Source organism: Balaenoptera borealis, assembly GCF_965194805.1.
Source record: "Balaenoptera borealis genome assembly, chromosome: 7".
Taxonomy (NCBI): domain Eukaryota; kingdom Metazoa; phylum Chordata; class Mammalia; order Artiodactyla; family Balaenopteridae; genus Balaenoptera; species Balaenoptera borealis.
In genome coordinates this window covers 67,595,249-67,615,501 of record NC_138864.1, presented here as the reverse complement: position 1 = coordinate 67,615,501, position 20,253 = coordinate 67,595,249, and the positions used below count along the sequence as shown (strand labels likewise).

The 20,253-nt window shown below is 37.9% G+C and overlaps 1 protein-coding gene across 5 annotated transcripts in view; it reads left to right on the top strand.

Annotated features, from left to right (window-relative positions):
- The window catches only part of NXPH1 (neurexophilin 1), a 406,633-nt gene that overhangs the window by 58,409 nt on the left and 327,971 nt on the right, over positions 1 to 20,253 (top strand). For 2 of the 5 annotated variants that reach the window (XM_082398570.1, XM_082398567.1), the window contains exon 1: positions 3,412 to 15,648. The exons of 2 other annotated variants lie outside the window; for them this stretch is intronic. The gene's annotated coding sequence lies outside the window, so the exon portion shown is untranslated. Of the gene's footprint in view, positions 1 to 3,411; positions 15,649 to 20,253 lie in introns of those variants that run through there. One more of the 5 variants, XM_082398572.1, reaches the window with a different exon arrangement.

Sequence of the window (20,253 nt, the reverse complement as noted above, 5' to 3'; positions counted from 1 at the left end):
AGAGTCAAGTTTAGTTATTTTGCAGACTGTCCTTTAATTGGGATTTGTCTGATTGTCTTATTATGATAAAGGTTAAACTTTTTTTTTTTTCAGGAATATTACAAAAGTGATGTGCTCTTCTCAGTACATCTAATTAGGAGACACATTAGGTCATTTTGTCCTATAATTGGTGATGTTAAGTTGATCATTTAATTAAGGCGGAGTCCATCAGATTTTCCTGCTATCAAACATATCTTTTTCTCTTTGAAATTAATAACTAATCAGTAGAGTTATATTTTCAGACTATGTGAATATCTTCTTCTTCAACAGTCTGTCACCCATGTTTTGGCATCTATTGTTGATTCTCACCTGAATCAGTTACTACCATGGTGGTTTGCCAATGGTGATTTTCTAATTCTATTGACCCTTCTACATTTATTAGAATTCTTCTGTAAATAAGAGCTCTTCTGTCTCCACCCCACTTAAAAATATTATTTATTTATGATTACAACACATATACACATACATAAACACATACATATAAGATATATTTTATATCTGTGGGAACTGATGGATTTTTAAAAATTTATTGTTTTATAATTGGTTTCTGTCATTCTTCATTATTATACTCAAATTAGAATCAGTTTAATTTAGGTACACATTAACTTAGTACTACTGCTTGGAATCTGAGATCTGTGTGATTGTAACTCTAACCTGGACCAGAGCTCTCCTGGGAAATGTAAGACTATGGCCCGTAAGAGTTGGAAGAGACATTAAGCATTACCTTCTCATGGACAGTAGGAATTTTCTATCTAATGTCTTGTGTCCATCTGTGGGAAGTGTCCATCCTATTTGCTTTCTCTGGAATGCTTTTCTTCTCCCCCTCCATATATCTGTCATCACACATCTTCTGCCATCTGGTGGTAGGTTACTGAGTCTACAAGAAGAGACCAGGCAGACACAGCCCTTAGGTATTCAGAGATCAAAGCAGGACCTGTGCTGTCCAATACTGTCCACACATCAAATGGCAATGCCTAATTAGCAGGTCACTTCTTTGTAGCTAAGAGTCTTTCATTTTAAATGCTTGTGAGTTTTTGTAGGAGGAAAGTGGATATGAAATATTTACTGGTCTCTGTTCTGGGACCTGCCATAAATGCTAAGTTAAACCTTGAGAAGCTCTACAAGGAAAACTCTGTTATCCTAATTTTATAGATCAGGAAAAATAGAGTTAAATATTCTTTCGAAGTCATGCAGCTCGTAAGTGTTGGCGCCAAAATCTGAACCAAAGTTAGCTGACTTTGAAGCCTGTGTTCTTTCCACTCATTATACTCACTCTAAAGTGTGTTCATTCCTATATGTGTGTATGTGAGTGAGAGAGAGAGAGAGAGGGCTATTTATATCATAAATCATTGGAGACCTCCCCAAATCTCAGACTGAAATTAATTGGGTTATAAGTTATTAAGATATGTTAAAACATAATATTATACTTTTTAAGGTGAATGCTCTTCACTGATATCAGATTTCCTCATTTCCACAATAAATATAAGGGAAGCAGTAGGGTCAAGTATTTAAGAGATCCTGGATTTAGTAATCAGACCTGATTTTGTTCAAGTTTGTCTCTGCCACTTACATGTGTGAATATGGACAAGTCAGTAGATATCCCTAAGCTTTAGTGTCTCATACATATAATGGTTAGGTATATATAACATTTGGTTTATGGAGTTGTAAACATTGAGTTAGATAACATACGTCAAGTACTTGATTCAGGGCCTGACAGAATTTGTGCTCCATTACTGATGACGATTACCATTTTTAATTATGAGAGCAGTGAATGGGAATCTTTGTAGGTCAGTAAATATTCCTCAGATCTGAAGACTGTCTTGATGCATCTTCTTAGAGATGAAGCAATGAATTACTCTTGCTTTTTCCCCTACTTAACATTTAAATTAAAGTGTTTCGTAACCAAACAGTTCCAGAGCCTGAGCGCCTCTTAATCATACAGCCATCTGTGAGTAATACATAGAAACTCTTAACTTTTTCCTTTCTCTATTTGTTACTAACCAGAGTCCTCAGAGACCACCTGACTTGGGAAGAACAATTGTTTGAGGTCATCATGACAGTTTTAAATCATCAGAGGGTTAAATGTATTTTAAAGGACATCTGTAAGACAAATTTTGATATTTATGCCAATGTCGCTGAGACAAAGAAGTGGAGCATTGCTTTCGTTGTTTTCAGATATTCTTAGTGAGACTTTTTTTTGTACGAACATGTGCACTCCTCCCTTTACTTACTGATATCAGTAGAAATATATGACATTTAATTGATTTGATACATTTGTTTTCTTGTTATATTTCATCATTTTGTAAAGCACTTTGCAATGGATTCACTTAAAAATGTTTATTGAATACTTGTTATATGCCAGGCAGTAAGTCACTTTACAAGGTAGAGTATAAGAAAAAAATTAGTAAATATAAAAATATATGTGTCAAGCACTATGCCTGGTACAGGCAATATAAAAATTAACATAAAGTTATTAAGATATGTTTTTTTCTCAGTGAACTTAAAGCCTGGTTTATCATCACAATTTAATATTATTAAATACATTTAACGGGAGATGAGGAAGCTGAAGTTAAAAGAAGTTGAAATAACTTGCATAAGGTAACACAGAAAGTGAGTTTTAAATTGCAATTTATATTTGCGTTAATCAAATATTTTTATAATACTGTTTTATTTCCTACATTGACTTTGGAACTACATCTCATTTTTAAAAGACATTGATCTTGGATAAAAATATACATTTTTAACTTATAGTCTACTTAGAATCAATATTATATAGCTTGCTATATAATGTAATAATCACATTTCCGTTTTCCTCTTTCTAGCCTTTGGACTATTTTTGTCATACATTTTTATTTACATATATTATAAACCCCATGATATATTGCTATTAGTTTTGTTTAAACAATAACTCTCTTTTAAATTGATCTAAAAATAAGAATAAGATCTTATATATTTATCCATGTAGCTACCTTTTCTAGTATTTTACATTCCTTTATATAGATGCATATTTCCATCTCATATCTTTTTCTTTCGGCCTGAAACACTTCCTTTAACATTTCTTGTAGTGCATGTCTTCTGGTGATAAATTCTTTCAGCTTTTCCATGTCTCAAAAAGACTTTATTTTGCCTTTATTTTTGCAAAATATTTTTGCTAGATGTAGAATTCTATGTTGATGGACGTTTTTGTCTTTCAGTACTTTAAAGAGGTTGCTCCGTTGACTTCTTTCTTGCTTTGTTTTGGATGAGAAATCTGCTCTTTTGTCTATATATATATATATATATATATATTTATAATATATATATTTATGTAACGTGTTCTCCCTTTCCCTACCCTCGCCCCCTTTCCACAGGATACTCTTAAGATTTTCTTTACCACTAATTTTTACCAATTTGATTAAGATGTATCTTGGTAGTTTAATTCATATTTCTTGTTCTTGGGGTTTGTTGAGCTTCTTGGCTCTCTAAGTTTATGGTTTCCATCAATTTAGGAAAATTTTGGCCATAATTTCTTCAAGCATTTTCTGGGTTCCTCCCTTTCTTCTCCTTCAGCGACTTAAATTACAAAAAATATTAGGCCACTTAAAGTTGGCCGATACCTCACTGATGCTCTGTTCACTTTTGTGAATACTTTTTTCTATGTTTTATTTTGGATAATTTGTATTGCTACTTTTTCCAGCTTACTATTCTTCTCTTCGAAATATCTAATCTCTTCTTATTATTATTTCTCTTTTTCTAAATTTTGGCTTCACCCCCCAGAGCTGCCACGAGGGAGTCTCTGCATCTCCGCAGCCACTTACTTCCAGCGGTGATCTCGTGAGACTCCATGCTCTTGGCCATTGCTACCCCTCTTGTTATTCTTACCCAGTGTAGTTTCCATCACAGCCATCATGGTTTTCAAATCTTAAAGTCTGATTGCCCCAAATTTCTGGCTTCAGAGAATCTCCCTCTTAAAAAAATATTTCTTGTTTCAGCTTAATATTCTGAACATATGGAATACAGTTATAATAATTATTTTGATGTTCTTGTTTGTTAATTCTAATATTGGTCTCAGTTCAGATGGGTTTCAATTGATTGATTTTTCCTCCTCTTTATGGGTCGTATATCCTGGCTTTTTTGTATTCCTGGTTAATTTGAATTGGATACAAGAATTGAGAATTTTATCTTATTGAGTGCTGAAAATTTTTGTATTCTTATAAATATCCTTGTGCTTTGTTCCAGGATGCAGTTAAGTTGCTTGGAAACAGTTTGAACCTTTTGGGTCTTGCTTGTACAATTTCGTGAGTCTGACCAGAGCATCATGTAGTCTAGGGATAATTATTCCCCATGTCTAATGCAATACTTCTCTGAGTACTCTACCCAATGCTCCCAGAGTAATGTGGCTTTCCAGTCTGGCTGGTGATAACAGGCACCAGTCTTTGTCCTGTCTGACCATTGAGTACTGTTCCCTCTGATTTGCAGGGCTTCAGGTAGTTTTCTCAAATGAATGGGTTGAACACTTGAAGAAGACTCTCTGGAGATATCCAGGCTTCTTTCTTTGTGCAGATCTTTCCTTTCTGGTCCTCTGTCCTGCAAACTCCATCTGCTTTGTTTTCCTTGGACTCTAACTTCATCTCCTCAACTCACAAAGTCTGATGGGCTCTGCTTGGTTTCTCCCTCCTTGAGTGGTGGCCTGGAAACTCTCAAGCCAGGAAGCTGGGATAATCACTATTTCCTGTCTGTCAGGGATAACTGTCCTTTGTTGACTGATGTCCAGTGTTTTATATATTTTGCTTTTTTCTGTTTCCTTATTTTAGGTTAAAATAACCTAAATAAAAATTTATTAATGTATTATTTATCATTAACATTTATTAATTTAATTAATAAATCAAAATTTATTAATTTAGAGTAACAAAGTTTATTCTATCTTCGTTGAAAGCAAAAATTCCCTCTTTTAGCACTTTAAAGATGCTGACTCATTGTTTCTAATGAGAAGTCAGAGCCTCCCTATTGTTGTTCCCCCATATGTAATAATTTTCCCCCTTTGGCTGCTATTAATATATTTCTTTTTTTTTTTGATGTTTGTTTTACTATCCTGTGCCCAAGGATGGTCTTTTTTGTGTTTGTACTATTTTTGTTTTGCTCAGCTTTATGAATCTGTGGGTTGATGTTTTTCACCAAATTTTGGGGAGATTTCAACTATTATTTCTTCAAATATTTTTATGCCTAAATCTCTCTCTCTCCTATCCTTGTGAGACTCTAATTATGTCTGTTAAACATCTTTTTACAGTCCCATTTGCTGTTTATTTTGAAAAATCTTTTTTTTTTAATCTCTGTTTTTCAGTTTGGGTGATTTCTACTGACCTATCTTCAAGCTTACTAATCCTTTTTTTTTTCCATTGTCTAATTTTCTATTAAGCTCATTTAGTGAATTTTTAATTTCATATATTTTATTTTTTAGTTCTTGAATTCCTATTTGGTTCTTTTTATAATTTTCATATCTCTACTGATATTCTCTATCCAATCATTCTATCCGTAATTTCAAGTTCTTGAACATGTTTATCATAGCTTTTTAAGAGTACTTTTCTGATAATTTCAAAACCTGCATCATCCTGGGGGCTTGCTTCCATTGGCTATTTTTCTCTTTTGACTTTAGGTCATATTTTTTGCTTATTTGCATGTACAGTAGTTTTAAAAATGTATACTGGACATTGTGCACAAGACATGATTTGTGGATTATGCTGTTTTCTTTAAAGAATTTGAGGGTTTTTTCTGGCAGACAGTTAATTTGTGGTGATCACTTGGAGCTTGTAGAGTGGTGATTCTCAGCCAGGTGTAGTTTTGCTCCCCCCACCCAAGGAAATATTTGGCAATGTATGGAGATATTTTTGGTTGTCACAACTTGGGGTGACAGTGACATATGACAGTGACAATGAAAGTGGGTAGAGGTCAGGAATGTTGGTAAACATCCCACAATTCACAGGAAAAGCACTTCACAACAACTAATTATCTGATCTAATGTTTCAGTAGTGCCGAGGTTGAAAAACCCTACTGTAGATGTTTTAGACATTGTTAGAAAGGGTTTATTTCAGTTTTTCCCCCCAGTCCTAGAGCATGTACCTTATTCTAGAGTATGCCTTATTTCTAACATTTGGCCTTGGCTGGGGTCTTAACTAAATGCCCAAAGTACTAAATGTCTCTTTATTCCACTCTGACTGGCTAAACCTCCAATGTCTCCCAGCACTTTACAACTTCTAGTATCTTTATTCAGGACTCACCTCCCAGCAACTGGTTAGTCTTATTGAGTCTCACCCTGCAGAAGTACAGTCCAGTGCTTGGCCAAAGTCCTTCAGGGCACCTCTGTATAGAACTCTGGGGATCTCCACCAACTCAAGGAACTTTACCTATAAATTCTCGCCTCCTAAGCAACTCTAAATTCCAAACTCTGTGTCCTCTTCCTAATGAGATTGCCACTTTCTGTACTTCACTTCAGAAAGTACCCTTGATAGAAATGTGGGTCAACATGAAACTCACCTCACATAATTTCCTTCTGTCAAAGATCACAACCCTATGCATTTTGTTTTCTAATGCCTGACAACAATTGTTTCATATGTTTTGTACAGTTTCATAGTTTGCAATAGGAGTGTAATTCCTATACCAGTTATTCCATCATGGCCAGAGGTAGATATCCCAGAAATGGATCTTGAACTCAACTCTAAAACTTAGGTTTCTCCATCATTCTTTGGGAGTAAGAAGATATCCTTTTAATTATAAGGAAATATTTTATAATAGATGAATATAAACTTGCAGTTTCCTTCTCTAGAAAATACTAGAGGAGAACATTTCTGCTAGATCTACCTTCTTATCCCATTCTCCAAGACCATTTCTATGCTGGCTAATAAGACCATACAAATGATGCCTTCTTTCTACCAGAGATAATAATAGCTGTCTTCTCTTGTATGGTTTCTATTGCCAGGCAATGTGCCAATAGATTTATATATATTTTATGTTCATAGCAGCCCTATTTTCCCTGATTTACATTTTTATTTTTATTTTTATTTTATTTATTTATTTATTTCTATTTTTGGCTGCATTGGATCTCAGTTGTGGCATACAGGCTCTTCCTTGTGGTGTGCAGGCTTCTCTCTAGCTGTGGCTTGTGGGTTTTCACTTTCTAGTTGTGGCACGTGGGTTCCAGAGCGTGTGGGTTCTGTAGTTTGTGGCACGCAGGCTCTCTCGTTGAGGCGTGTGGGCTCAGTAGTTGTGGTGCACGGGCTTAGTTGCCCGGCAGCATGTGGGATCTTAGTTCCCTGACCAGGGATCGAACCCATGTCCCTTGCATTGGAAGGCGGATTCTTTACCACTGGACCACCAGGGAAGTTCCCCTTCCCTGATTTACTTTTAAGGAAACTGAGTCTCCAAGAAGTTAGGTAACTTGTAAGTTTTCAGAGGTAGTGAAATGAAAGAACTGAAACATAGGCCTAGGTCTGTCTGACTCTAAAGCCTCAAATGTGTATCAGTCAGGGTAGGCTAATTGCTATAGCAGAGCACCCCCAGATCCTCAGTGGCTGAACACAATAACTATTTATGAAAGTGTTCTTATTCATATTAAATTCTAGCATTGGTTGATGGAAACTTCTTCACACAATCCTTCTTTCTAGTGGCCCCATTATTCCCAGGGCCTTGGAGTTCTCTGCTGCTCCACTTCATCAGAAGACGATAAAACAGAGTGCAGAGGATCAAGCTGGAAGATGTTAAGACTGATAAGTAGAGAATATCACTTCTGATGACACACAATTGGGCAGAAGTCTGTTATAGAGCCCACCTACCCACAGGGAGGCTGGGCAATAGTGTTTAGCTGTGTACTTAGGAGGAAAAGGGAATGGGTTTCAGTGAACAACTAGCTAGTCCCTACCACACCGCATTAAGCCAAATTCTCTCCTAAGTTCCTCCTTGGGGAGCATTTATACACTTTGCTCTAAATTTAGCTTTTCTAGGCTGGGGACCTGTTTTAGTGTCATGGATAATTCTCTAGGCAAGTGAAAGTTAACAGAAATCATATCCTGAGAGGATGTGGATCTTTAGTTCATGTATCACATTGTCCCTCATCAGGCCAATAATTATCACCATCATCATTATCATCATCATTCCCAATTTTAAGCAATGCATTTTTGATAATTTTTGACATTTTAATCTACGGTTACTATCTACATTATTTTAATTAAGACACTAAACTTCCTCTCCCACCACTGTCATCTATCATGCCCTTGGACCTGGGCCACCATGGAGTCAATGCCTTGTTTTCTTGGCCTTTATCTTGCCCAAGTATCAGGCTTTCAGAATGGTGTCTTCCAGTGAAACTCTGAGTCTGTAAACACAAAATGAGTATCAAGAACTTTCTAACTGCCCTGAACAATATCAGTGATAAATTAATAGTCAAAAAATAATCACAAGTATGAGGAGGACACTTCCAAAAAGAACTGGCTTAGATTCCTTTGGGAAATGGTAGTGACACCTGGGAAACCAACAGTTAACTGAAAAAGAGGCAAATTTGAAGAGCACTTTAGTCAACTTGCTTTGCTCAGCCCACCTGGGTCTTTCTTTTGATTTAAGTACATCTCCCATCTGTTTGGTAGGAGTGTTTGAAGCAGTTCCCTGGATTTCATTCCAATCGCACCTGCCCTAATCCAGGACCTCCTTTTCCCTCCTTCTGGCAACACATCCAGATTTTCTCTGTCTTTAGTGTCTTCCTTCTTAATTCATCCTACAGAAGACTGCCATTATCTTTGAAAGTGCAGTTCACATTATGTCTTATTCTTGCTCACAAATTTTCAACGGCACGCTGTCTCCAGTTTCTTCCCTCATCTACCCTCTGATCCAGCCAGACTGGTGCCCTTTGTGTTCCTAGAACTTGTTCCATGTAATCCCATACTTGCGCTATCATGAATGCCACCCCATATACCTGGATACCTTCTCATTCTCATCTCCACTCTTCAAAATCCTACCCTGTTTTCAGGGCACAAGTAAAATTTTATCTCTTCTGTGAAGTCTGCACCCATGTTTCTGGTTAAATAAATCCCTCTCTTGCTTGTATTTGGGTAGCACTTTGTACTAGTTACAGTGTGCTTTGTGTCCCATCTTCCCCAGTAGATCATAAACTTCTGGGGAGTAGGTGTCTTGTGAACCTTCTGATGCATCTCCCACAGTCCTAAGCTGTGGTTCACTGAAGATTAGAAATGCTTATTGGGCAAAATTAAAAGAAGTATGTGACATCAAGTGTACAAAGATCTTTTCCCTGAATTAACCTGAAAACTAATAACAGACTACCTCAAAATGATTTGATATATGCTTGAGATAACCTATTTAGGCATAACCTAAAAGTACATTTAAATGGTCTCTTTTAAATAAAAAAACAAATGCTTCAAACAGTTAATTTTTAAATAGATCTATAGTATCTTTTAATAGCCTGTATTTCCTTAAAGATAATATTAAGTAGGAAGAATGGTTAGAACTATTTCTATAAAATGTACTGTGATTTCAAATTTCCAAAAAGACGTCCTAAATGATAGGTATTGAGCGTCCCTGGGATGATGACACTGCAGGCGGCTACTTTAGCAATGTCCTGGATACAATTTTGCGTCTAGATTGTCTTTGCCCAGGAGAGGCACAACTTTTGTTGGAAAGCACAACTGTTGGTGCAGTGGGGCAATTGGAAAGTGTTACATTGGAGGGAGATCCTTCAGAGAGAATGTGTATCTTCATCAAAATTCTAAATGCATTGAAACTGTCATTCAAAGAGTTAACATCTGCGAAGAATAAAAAATGCAATGGAGAGGTTTCAGGCAAAGCATGGGGAGACTGATAAAATTATCAGTGAATTAAATTCAGACAGATGGCTTTGGAAAGGAATGAAGTACACAAACCTTCCGTGGAGTATAATGACTCTCATTCTGACAGGGGCTTTGTCAACAGGGTAAGCCTTTTTTAAAAAAAGAAGAAAATCTGGATTTTAAAGCAACTGGAAGTCAGATTCTTCTCCTTTTCTGAAGGTGTTGTTTAGTACTGAAAGCAACACAACAACAAAACCTGATAAAGTTTGGACCGTCTCAGAGTCTAAATTGCCTGGTGTAGGTGCACAGCCTGGTGGAAGGCACATGGTAGGCACCCTGGGTGCTGTTCCTTCTCATTGTCTTCAGACTTGCTGCCCACATCAATGGGTCCTTGGCAGCTAAAACATTTCTACAGAGCAGAGGCCAGTCATTAGCTCTGCTTACAACAGTGGGATGACAAGAGAACCTTTCGGCCATTAAACACACTCATGCACACATATGCACACTGAATAAAGAGAAATCAACTGATTTTTGCTCCTTAAAATTTCAATTTTTATCATTGTTGGTTACATTAAAAAATAGAGCTCCTAGAAAAAGTATCCTAGTTGATACTCACTATCCTTCTACATATAGATAAAAATGATGAGAAAATAGTATGTTATTTCTCGCTCAGGGTTTCTTTTCCTTACTGTTTCTATTTCATCTTCACTTATTTGGCTCTAGGGACCCCCTCTTTCAGGTGACAGGCCCTGGCGTATTCACGCTTGGATGAGGATGGCCAGGTTGCTTCTAAGCAATGGACGTTGCCTTTGTTCCAGACCAGATGTTCTGTCTCTCCCTGGTAACAGTTTGCATTGTGGTGCCTTATTATCCAGCACTCTCTGGAACTGGTGCCAGGGTAGCCTCAGAATCTGCCAAGAGCAGCGCTGAATCAATGAGACAGCTGGCAGCCTCCCTGGGGAGGGAACGTTTTTACCTTTTTGATTCATGCAGTCTCCGCTAGTTCTGATCCAGGATGCCATGAATGATTTTTCTTAGCGACAGGTAAGAACAAAAAAGCTTTGTAACCTAATTCAATAGAAGCTGGAGACTCAGTGTGCGACTGATTTAAAGGAGAAGACGATGAAGAGGAAGTGTACACACAGTCCATTGCATTTTCTCCATAATCGACATCTGTGCTTTTGCCTGTGTTGGAGTTGTCAGGTTTGCTGGGAAGAGAAGCTTGAGAATCAAGAGTATTGTGTTTATTGACCTAGGATTAGGATTTTAATCATGTCTCTGAGATTGCATGTTATCTACAAAAACGAGAAGATTACTCTTTTTTAATTTTTTAGCTATAAAATTCACTGATCTATTGCTAACTTGGCTAAAAATTCAAGGTTACTTTAATGGGTTTGTTCACATCATTCAGGCTTTAATGTTTCGAATACATTTATTTATCAGGGCTATGAATTTGGGTAAAAATCATCCATGTTTACACTCAAGCAAAGGATGACAGCTCAGTTTGGGTCCTCGCCCTAGGTCATACACATGTCAGCACACTTTTTGAGTCAACAAGAACACTAGTCCTGAACACCCTGTTCTCCCACTGCCCCATGAAAGCAGGCCAGTTCTTAAGCCACTGTAGTCAAGAAGGCCATTAGGAGATGAGATGGCACAGTACCTGAGCTCCAGTCCTGGTGTGACTGAGAGGAAAAAAATGTGACAGTAACAGAATTCAGGGACCTTGCAGTGTGTCATCCCTATCAATCATGGCAGACGTATTGGCAATATGATGGATGACACCCAACCACTGACCTTGGTGGGTTAGCCTTTGTCACATAAGTACCAGAATAAGTCAAAGCAGTGGGTCAACCCACCATCAAATAAGAGCGATAAGCTGTGACAGCAGCAGAGGGAAAATGAACATTAGTGTCAAATATTGTCCATATTTCTGAAGAGCAGTTATCTTATTGTTCAGCCATTGAATGGGATGGGTTATTTCAGGAAGAGGGAAAATCAATCATCAATGCATGCTTGTGGCAGTATGAGTTTTCCTCTCTTAACTAAGGTATAACTTAGAGTAGTTGGTCTGTAAAGTAGGCACTCTCATAGGGTGAAAACTATTATAACATAGATTTCTTTACTTAAAACCTGAGAAAAATTAGTCTAACCAGTGAACAAACCCCATACAAACCAAAGTTTCAACTCCATTTACAAGACATTGCCTCATCTACGTGCAGTTCAACATTTAGTTGGTGACAGACGGCTTGGTTTGGGAATAGAAATAATTTAGCCTGGGATTCCTGGTGATTTTCCCATGATGGTCTTAGAATTTGTCTCTCAAGCATTTCCCAAAGCTTCACACTTACAAATGACCTACCCCAAATCTATTTTCTCAGTTTACATTTTATTTGATTGGTCATAGAAAGTAAGGAGAAATTTTCAATAAGATATCTCAGTGTGCAGCAGGACATGTGGAAGGCTCAATGGCTACAGAGGATAAAGGAAACAGAGAAAAGGTTATGATCAACTTGCTTTTCATCAAAAAGTGAGGTTAGAACAGACTGAAGCAAAACCTGCCCGTTTATTTTCCAGATGGCTTTGTGCCATGTGATAAGGGATTCTATCAGCTTTATCAGTGGTAAGAGTTAGTCGCTCTAACCATACCCCTAAGCCAGTGGAATCACTGAAAATACTGTATCATATCTTTTGGAATCAACATTTAAAAAGCAAGAGACCCAGATATCATGTGATTCTCTTTCCTTCCAAGCCAAAATATTCAGGTTGGCATCCTGAGGCACTCAGTCAAGGGGAGTAGACCAGGTGGTGCATTAACAGTTAAGGGTCAGACCCTGCATCATTCTAATCCAGCCCATTCGCATTGCTTTGCATTCCACCCCCCCCCCCCCAAATATCTTCTGTGTGCTTCCCACCGTTCCAGCCATCAGTACAAAGGGTATTTTAAGGCAAACAAACGAGATACTGTTTATCATAGCAGGCTTTGTAACTTTTGGAACTTCAGGAGGTGGGTACAAGCTGAAAATGCATATAAAGTCAGGAAAGATTTAGGGCGGAAAAGGAGCAATATATTATATGCATATCGGCTTTATTAAGGAGAGAAAATCCCCAGGGGTGTTTCAGAGTGAACCTTCCCTCTTTTGAGATTGATGTCAGGGAGGATGAACATATCCTCTCATGGGTGACCTGATATAAGCCATTTGTCTGATCCAGCAAGATATTTCTTATATTCTCTAGTTCTTGATATGGGAGTAGACACTGAGAAGTCAAAGCATCTGGATGCATTGTGTTTGGCTGTGTGGACTACTGTACACAGAAAAAGATAAAGTGTAAGCCCTGATGGTATTCTGGGTGCATTTCTCTCCTTTCTGGATGAATGCCTAAGATGTTGCTAGACTGAAAGCTGAATTGGTTCTCTTGGTAGTCTTTCCCATTCTTCTCAACTGCAGGATTTATAAAACATTGCTCTTTCGGTCTAGGTATAATTTTGGGATCACATCATGATAACTCTATGTGTGTGCCGGGAGGGCAAAGTTGCAAAGCAATTACTCAGCAGTGCTGGGGAAAGAAGCAATTACTGGAACACATTTTAGCCCCGCTTGTCAGAGTGAGTTTCACTTGGGCACAAGGGAAGCATTTAACTTGGGCAGCATCCCTTTTTGGAGGCTTAATTTAGTTTTTTCTTCCCTTTAATTGTGTGATTCCAATATTTTAGCTACAATCCCTAGGCTGTAAGAACCTTTAAACAGCTCTTGATTATGAAGCAGGGCATGGGTTTTGAAGAAGAATAAACAGGGAGCTGTATAATTTATAGGAAAACTGCATGATGGACTTTTCTTCACAAAGAACATTAGGTTTACACTGGCACAAGCCAAATACCTTTGTAATGAATAGTCAGTAATCAGCAGCAGCTACAGTAAGTGCTTGAAATTTTTTCTTTTATGTGCTATGAGTCCATAAATTAAGCATCTGATTCTGATTGCTGTCACGAATGCATACACCTATTGCCACCCAACCCCACTGCTCAGATCTCCTGCATCAGCTCATGCTCAGTATAGAACATTACGAAAAGTAGAAGGCAAGTCTCTTTTAATATGTTCAATTTCCATCTACTTTAAATACCATAATGGGAAAAGAGTGTTGACAGTACATTCCACTTTCCTATTTGGATCTAGATCACAGTTTGGATTTGAAGACAGCAGTGTTATGTTCTAGAATGTAAGAAAAAGAGTCTATATCAAGAGCCGTTAAAATGAACTGAATTGCCAAGGTGGTTTACAAATATTATTATTATTATTTAGCAGAGATTTATCTAAATTGTAAGCTTTCAACTTGCTCATTCCACTAAGATTTTGCATATGCTATTTTCATCGCTTGGAGTGTATCCTTCCTTTTTCTATTCTCTGCTTCTCAAGATTTCTAATTCTAACCAAAAACCCAGACAAAATACTTTAGGAAATTATTCTTTTCTAATATCTTCTGCAACCAGATCCTTTTCAGTCCCCTACTTAATGATTCGTTGGCTGCTGTGAAGTTAATGTGAACAGATAGCTATTAATTTATAACTGTGATGCTTTCTAATAGTTTAAGAGTATTTTTAAAAACATAAACATATTTTCTATTTGGAACAATGTTACATGTGGTAGTTATGGCTCCAGGCCAAGTCACAAAATCTATTGAATCCAAAGTATGGGTTAAGTGCAAATATTTAAAATTAAAAAGTAGCATCAGAAAATGATATTGCAATATTGACAATAAAATAAGTTATTAGAGCCTTATCTATGCCAGCACTATTTTAAGTCATTTACAAGTATTAATTAATTGACTTCACAATATTCCTGTAAGTACTATGATTTTCATCATTTTACAGAGGAGGAAACTGAGGCACAAGAAGGTTTAAGCAACTTCTCATGTTTGCATAGCTAATATGTGGTTGGGCTGAAATTTGAGTCGAAGTTTAACACAAACTCTTATGATTTTAACTGCAGTGTTAATTGTATTTAATTTTAAAAAAATATTGTGGTAATTGAGGTATGGAAGGAAGCAAACTTAGAAGACAACTTTAGTAAATATATTCAAAAGATAACTTTGAAACCCTAGTTGCTTTAGAAGTTGGCAAAAATTATTCTATTGAAATCTAAACAGTTGCTGCTTTCTTATCAAGTTTTTTTGACTTACAAAAGCAATAGAGAGAAAAGGATTTAAAGACAGCAAAAGAAAGCAAGTTAAAATTTTTTAATTGTGAATTTGGTAAGAATTCAAAACAGAAAAGAGAAAGGGAATTAAGGAGAAATTAAGAGAAACCGAAAAACTTTTAAAAAGTAAACAATAAGCATGGAAGAGAAATATATGGAATTGTAACTTATGCCCAAGTTCCCTTATGAATGATCCAAGAAAGAAGAAAAAAAAAGGACCTATGGGATCTGATAGTTTCCTCAAAGACCCACTAGGTGGCAGTGTTGTCCGAGACAGCTTTGTGGCCAAGGCTGCTTAGTCAGGGTCTAGGATTTGTAGGGGAAGTGAAGTGAGAAATATATATGGGATGTTTATTATTCAGTTGTCATAATTTGGAGAATGCCTTAATGATTGTCACTTGTTACCTTTGAATTTTTTTAGTTTTTTTTTTTTTTTTTTAATTCAGTAAAGTATACTATTTTAGGGACAGAGAATACTGTATCTTCCACAGGGCATGAAGTTGAGTTTTCATATTTGGAAAAATGGCTGAGGTCATTCCTACAGAGTGAAAAAGCTAAACTTTGCCATGGGAGAATCACCTTCCTACTCAAGATACTTCCTCACCCAGGTAAGTTTCTTACTGCATCTCAAGTAGTGATCTGAACATCATATTCACCCAATTAGTATTGTTGAATAAATATCATACAGCATTTGAAACCTTGATTTTTATATAAATACAGTGATTTTTGTAGTTTAAGCCTGAAAAGTATCTGTTGTGTCATCCTGTCAGCTGAGGACAGTGATTTTTGCGGCTTCCTTTTGTATTTCACTGTTACTTGCCTGAGGAGGAAGCAACATTGAATGCAGGAAACCCAAGAGAAGATTTAGGTAGAATGTAAACACTGTAGAGAATTGAAGTGTTCAGCTGTGCATTAGGTAAGCAAAATTCCAGCAAGTCAAAATCAGCAAATTTGTGCGATGTTCTGGTAAGCCACTTCCGTTCTGCAGCCCACTCATTAATTTTCGGAAGCCTGACAGAATGGCTAAAAGGATGATCAATTTCAAGTGTCACTCCTGGTGTGTTTTTAGCCTATGTAAAAGTAGTTCCTGACAAGTAACCCTGTTAGTGCCCTCAAAATGTCTTCTATTATTAAATATTGGGAATAAGCTGAAATAATGAAACTAGCTTTTTTTCTGTCACCAGAGTGGTTGGTTTAGAAGATGATGAGATTGGTGTCTATTACTGACTTTTAGGTTGGCTTAAGCACTCAAACGAGCAAAACCCTGAGAGAAATGAACATATTTCAGGAGAACTACTTTTCCTTAATGGATCTGTGTGGAACAAATGGGCTATCTCTACTCAATTTCCAAGTGATTGCATAACCTTGTTATCTAGTAGATAAAAACCTCTCTCCTCCTCCTCCCTATCCATTTTTATCCTAATGTGTTGCTTTAATTTTGGGTAGATAACTGGTGTCACTGGGACCCCTGAGCTGACCCTGAAGGAGCTGTGGGTAGCCCTGTAGGTGTTTCTCTACCAGAGGAACAGGATGGAGTGTCTTTCCCTCCTTGAGTTTGCTTCTCCTCTCTTTCTCCTTCTCACTCACTCATTTTTTGCCTTCTTTTCTAGATGTCATTTTTTCCTCCTCTTCCTTTTGATAACACCTTCTACCCTTAAATGTTTAGCCCCAAACATAGGCAATGTGTAGGTATTTTGATGTCTATTGGCACTAAAGCATTTGCTGCTGTTGGTCTTAATTCCTTTTACGTCCTAATATTTGGTGAACGGATATTATTCCCAGAGCACTTGGTGAGAAAAAGGGAGAGAGTTATTGCACAACCCACTTACAGAATCTCTACTGCAAATATGTGGAAAATTCTAAGAAAGATATAGCCTTCAGGTCAGACCAACACTGCAAGGCCTTGAGGAGTGGCAAATGTGAAAACTACACACAGCGGCCTGACAGTTCAAGCAAGTAAATGGCATAGGCCTAGCAAGGATGGAAAAGAAGGGGAGAGCAGCTGGTTCATTCATAGGGACTCCACTGCTTCTCCTGTTCTGAATATGGGATCTGCCTGAATTTACTTGATTTGATGCCAAGTAATCATATATATATATATATATATATATATATATATATATATATATATATATATGATACAGATATATATATATATATGTGTGTGTGTATATATATATATATAAAATATATATATGGTCCTGGAAAGAGAAAAAGAAAGAAAGAAAGAAAGAAAATGAAATGAAAAGAAAAGAAAGGAAAAGAAAAAATTAAAGAAAAGAAGAAAAGATAAACAACAATGTATCTGCAGGCCTGGAGTACCATAGGCAGCTTGTTTGCGGTTCCTACCATAAATACTATAAATTCTGGAGATAGAATATTGTAATTTTGTTACACCTGGGAATCTTAATGTACCACAGTGTTCTGACAGAAGTTTGAGCATAAACAGTTTTCTAGATGAATGTTCATACACTCAGTTAAAACTCTCTAACTCTTCAGAATGTGAAATTCTGAACTAAGACTGGAAACAATAAACTGACTAATTAAACATCACCTACTGTTAAGATACAAACAGCTATTAATTTATAAAGCTAATTGGATTGGAATGCAGTTAACCTCAAACCAGAGTTACATTCTAATTGCTCTTTTACTTTAGAAAATATCAAAGACCACGAGATAATATTTTTATGGTGATAGTTCTTAACAAGTCATGCAGGTCTTCAATAGAAGCCTTTGTTAGAGTGCTGGTATTTGAAAGAATTTAAGTGTAACAGGCCAACTTTATGGAATTGACTCAGAGTGCATTAGAAGAAAAGGGATTTGTAAAGGACTTTTTAAAAATGCAGCCTTCATTCCATATATGCTGATATCTAAGAGTCTCATAATGTGGTTTTAAAAAATTGTGTTTTCTAGAATGCTGTCTGAAATAGATTATTTGACAAGCTGAGTTGTTTTCAATACCTTGAGCCCGTTAAGAATTGTTTCTTTTGTCTTGATAGAGCTGTCAGGCTGTTTCTAATCATGTTGGCTTTGATGTCTATCAAGAACAGACACACAAAGAGAAGGCTGGGAGACCTGTTTGCCATTTCACTCCCTCACAGGTGCAAAGTAACCAAAGTGGAAGAGCAGGTAGGGACAGTGTGACATGGAGTAGAGGACACAGGGTCTTCTAGTCTGAATCCCATTGATGTTTCAGCCTTGGACTGTGAACACTTTTGTTCAGATATGTATCTCAGGTGTTTGCCCTCAAAGGAGGGTCTCAGACCTCAGGTACTCTTCCTTTCATAATCTAAATTAAAATACCCTCAAACAGACCTGGGAGTCATTTCAGTTTTCCTCATCGGTGAGCTTCCTCTAGCTTTTACCCTCTAGGTTTTACCTATAGCTTGAATCTGGGGGGCCTGCGGGGCTTTCCTGGGAGTCCCGAGCGCCCCCACGTCCCTGGATTCCTCACAGCCACCACCCCCCCACCCCCCACCAGGAAGCGTCAGCCACAGCTTAATCCTCGACACCCAGGTTATCAGAACGCTATTTCCCCCTACAACCCCCCACCGCCGCTGCGGGCTCTCAGCGAAACTGAGCAACGCCCAGGAGCTGCGCTGAGTCCTTAAACAGGGCTCCGGGGGCCTGCAGACGTTGGCCTGGTGCTTCGGGGAGCGGCCAGCTTGCGCACCGGTCCGGGAACCCTGAGCCCGGCCTACGGGCGCCGCTCTTTGCAGGAGCCGAACTGGCATCTCCACGCTGCCAGCGCCCCGCTGCTCCTGGCGGCCTGCACAGGCCTCTCCTTGGCGCTCGTCGTCAGTCACGCATTCCCCCCACTGACCTTTCCTTCCGGTCTCTGTACTGGGTACCCATTTCCGGTGCAAACAATGGCTCATTAGCAGGTCCCCCTCTGTCTTTTCCAGCTTCGTGTCAGTCTGCAGCCCGTCAGCAACCTGTCACCCGCAGTTGGGAACCAGCGCTCCAGCCCCTTGTTCCCCGCGCACATCTCCTCTCTGTCTGGCGCTGGACGAGCCTCAGTGCTAGCTCAGGGCGCTCTCGTGTGGCACCAAGGCAGACAGGGTTAGGAGGACCTAATTTGGTCACCTGTTAAAGATTATGTCTCTATGAGGCAATTTCAACTAGGTTTCTAGATTTTCCCGACACCCCTCCCACCCTATTTAACACATATCCACGTGCCCACAAGCGAGAACTCTGGTAAATATGAAGCGGGATTTTAACCTGAACAACTTTAGGACTTGGAAGGCGAAGGTGTGTGTGTGGGGAGGGGGGAATATGAAATGAATGGGAAGAAAAAACGATTGCAATTACATTGCCACCAATACACCTCCTGTGGGGAAAGTGATAAACAATGGGCTTGGAAGAAACATTCAGGAGGCTCCTTTAAGATTTTGCACAAGAGAAGCAATAATCTATTTTGTTTTAGAAATAGGCTCATTGCTTCTGAGGCCGAATGGTATTGCCATATAACTACACTTTCTTCTCTTCAAGTCTTTCACCTTTCTCTCTCCCTCTCTTTTTTTCCCCCCTTACTCGATGTAGTAGAAACCTACTTCCTATCTCCGTGGCACTGAGTTCAGTAAAGCTGCATTTCCTTGAGAGTAAGAAAAACCATGCAACCCCAAAATGTGTGTGATGTGCGTATATTTCATCCCTGGGCTTGTCTTTCTGTGAGCAGTGAGTTTGAACACACACAAACACACACACTACTCCATAACAATTTCTTTGTCATATCTGCCTAGATAGGTAATATCTTACGTAAGTAAAGTCTCTAATTAATTTTTATGACCTTGACAGCCTTCTGTAATTCTTTTTCTTTAGCACCATTGTGTACACAGTTACCATAATATTAAAATTTTTCTAACAGTTTTTATTCCTTAATCTGCTAAACGATGTCCAATCTGTGGAACTTTAAAAATCTTTCCTTTTTCTTTTTTCTTTTGGAATCTTTTTTCCCCTTAAATGGGGAAATTTTATAATTAGGTTGCACGGTAACATCGGTAAAATGAAAAAGAATTTCTCAAGATTTAACCTGTTATGTACTATCTTTAGACAGCAATTTGCAAGGTGCCTGAGAATGCACCTGAGAATTTATATGGACTGCATATTTTAAAATAATTGAAGTAATAGTTCATGGGTGGACACAGTATAAAATTCTGTAATAGTTCCAGTTTATTCATACTATTATCCTTGCCACCAGCGTCTGCTTTATT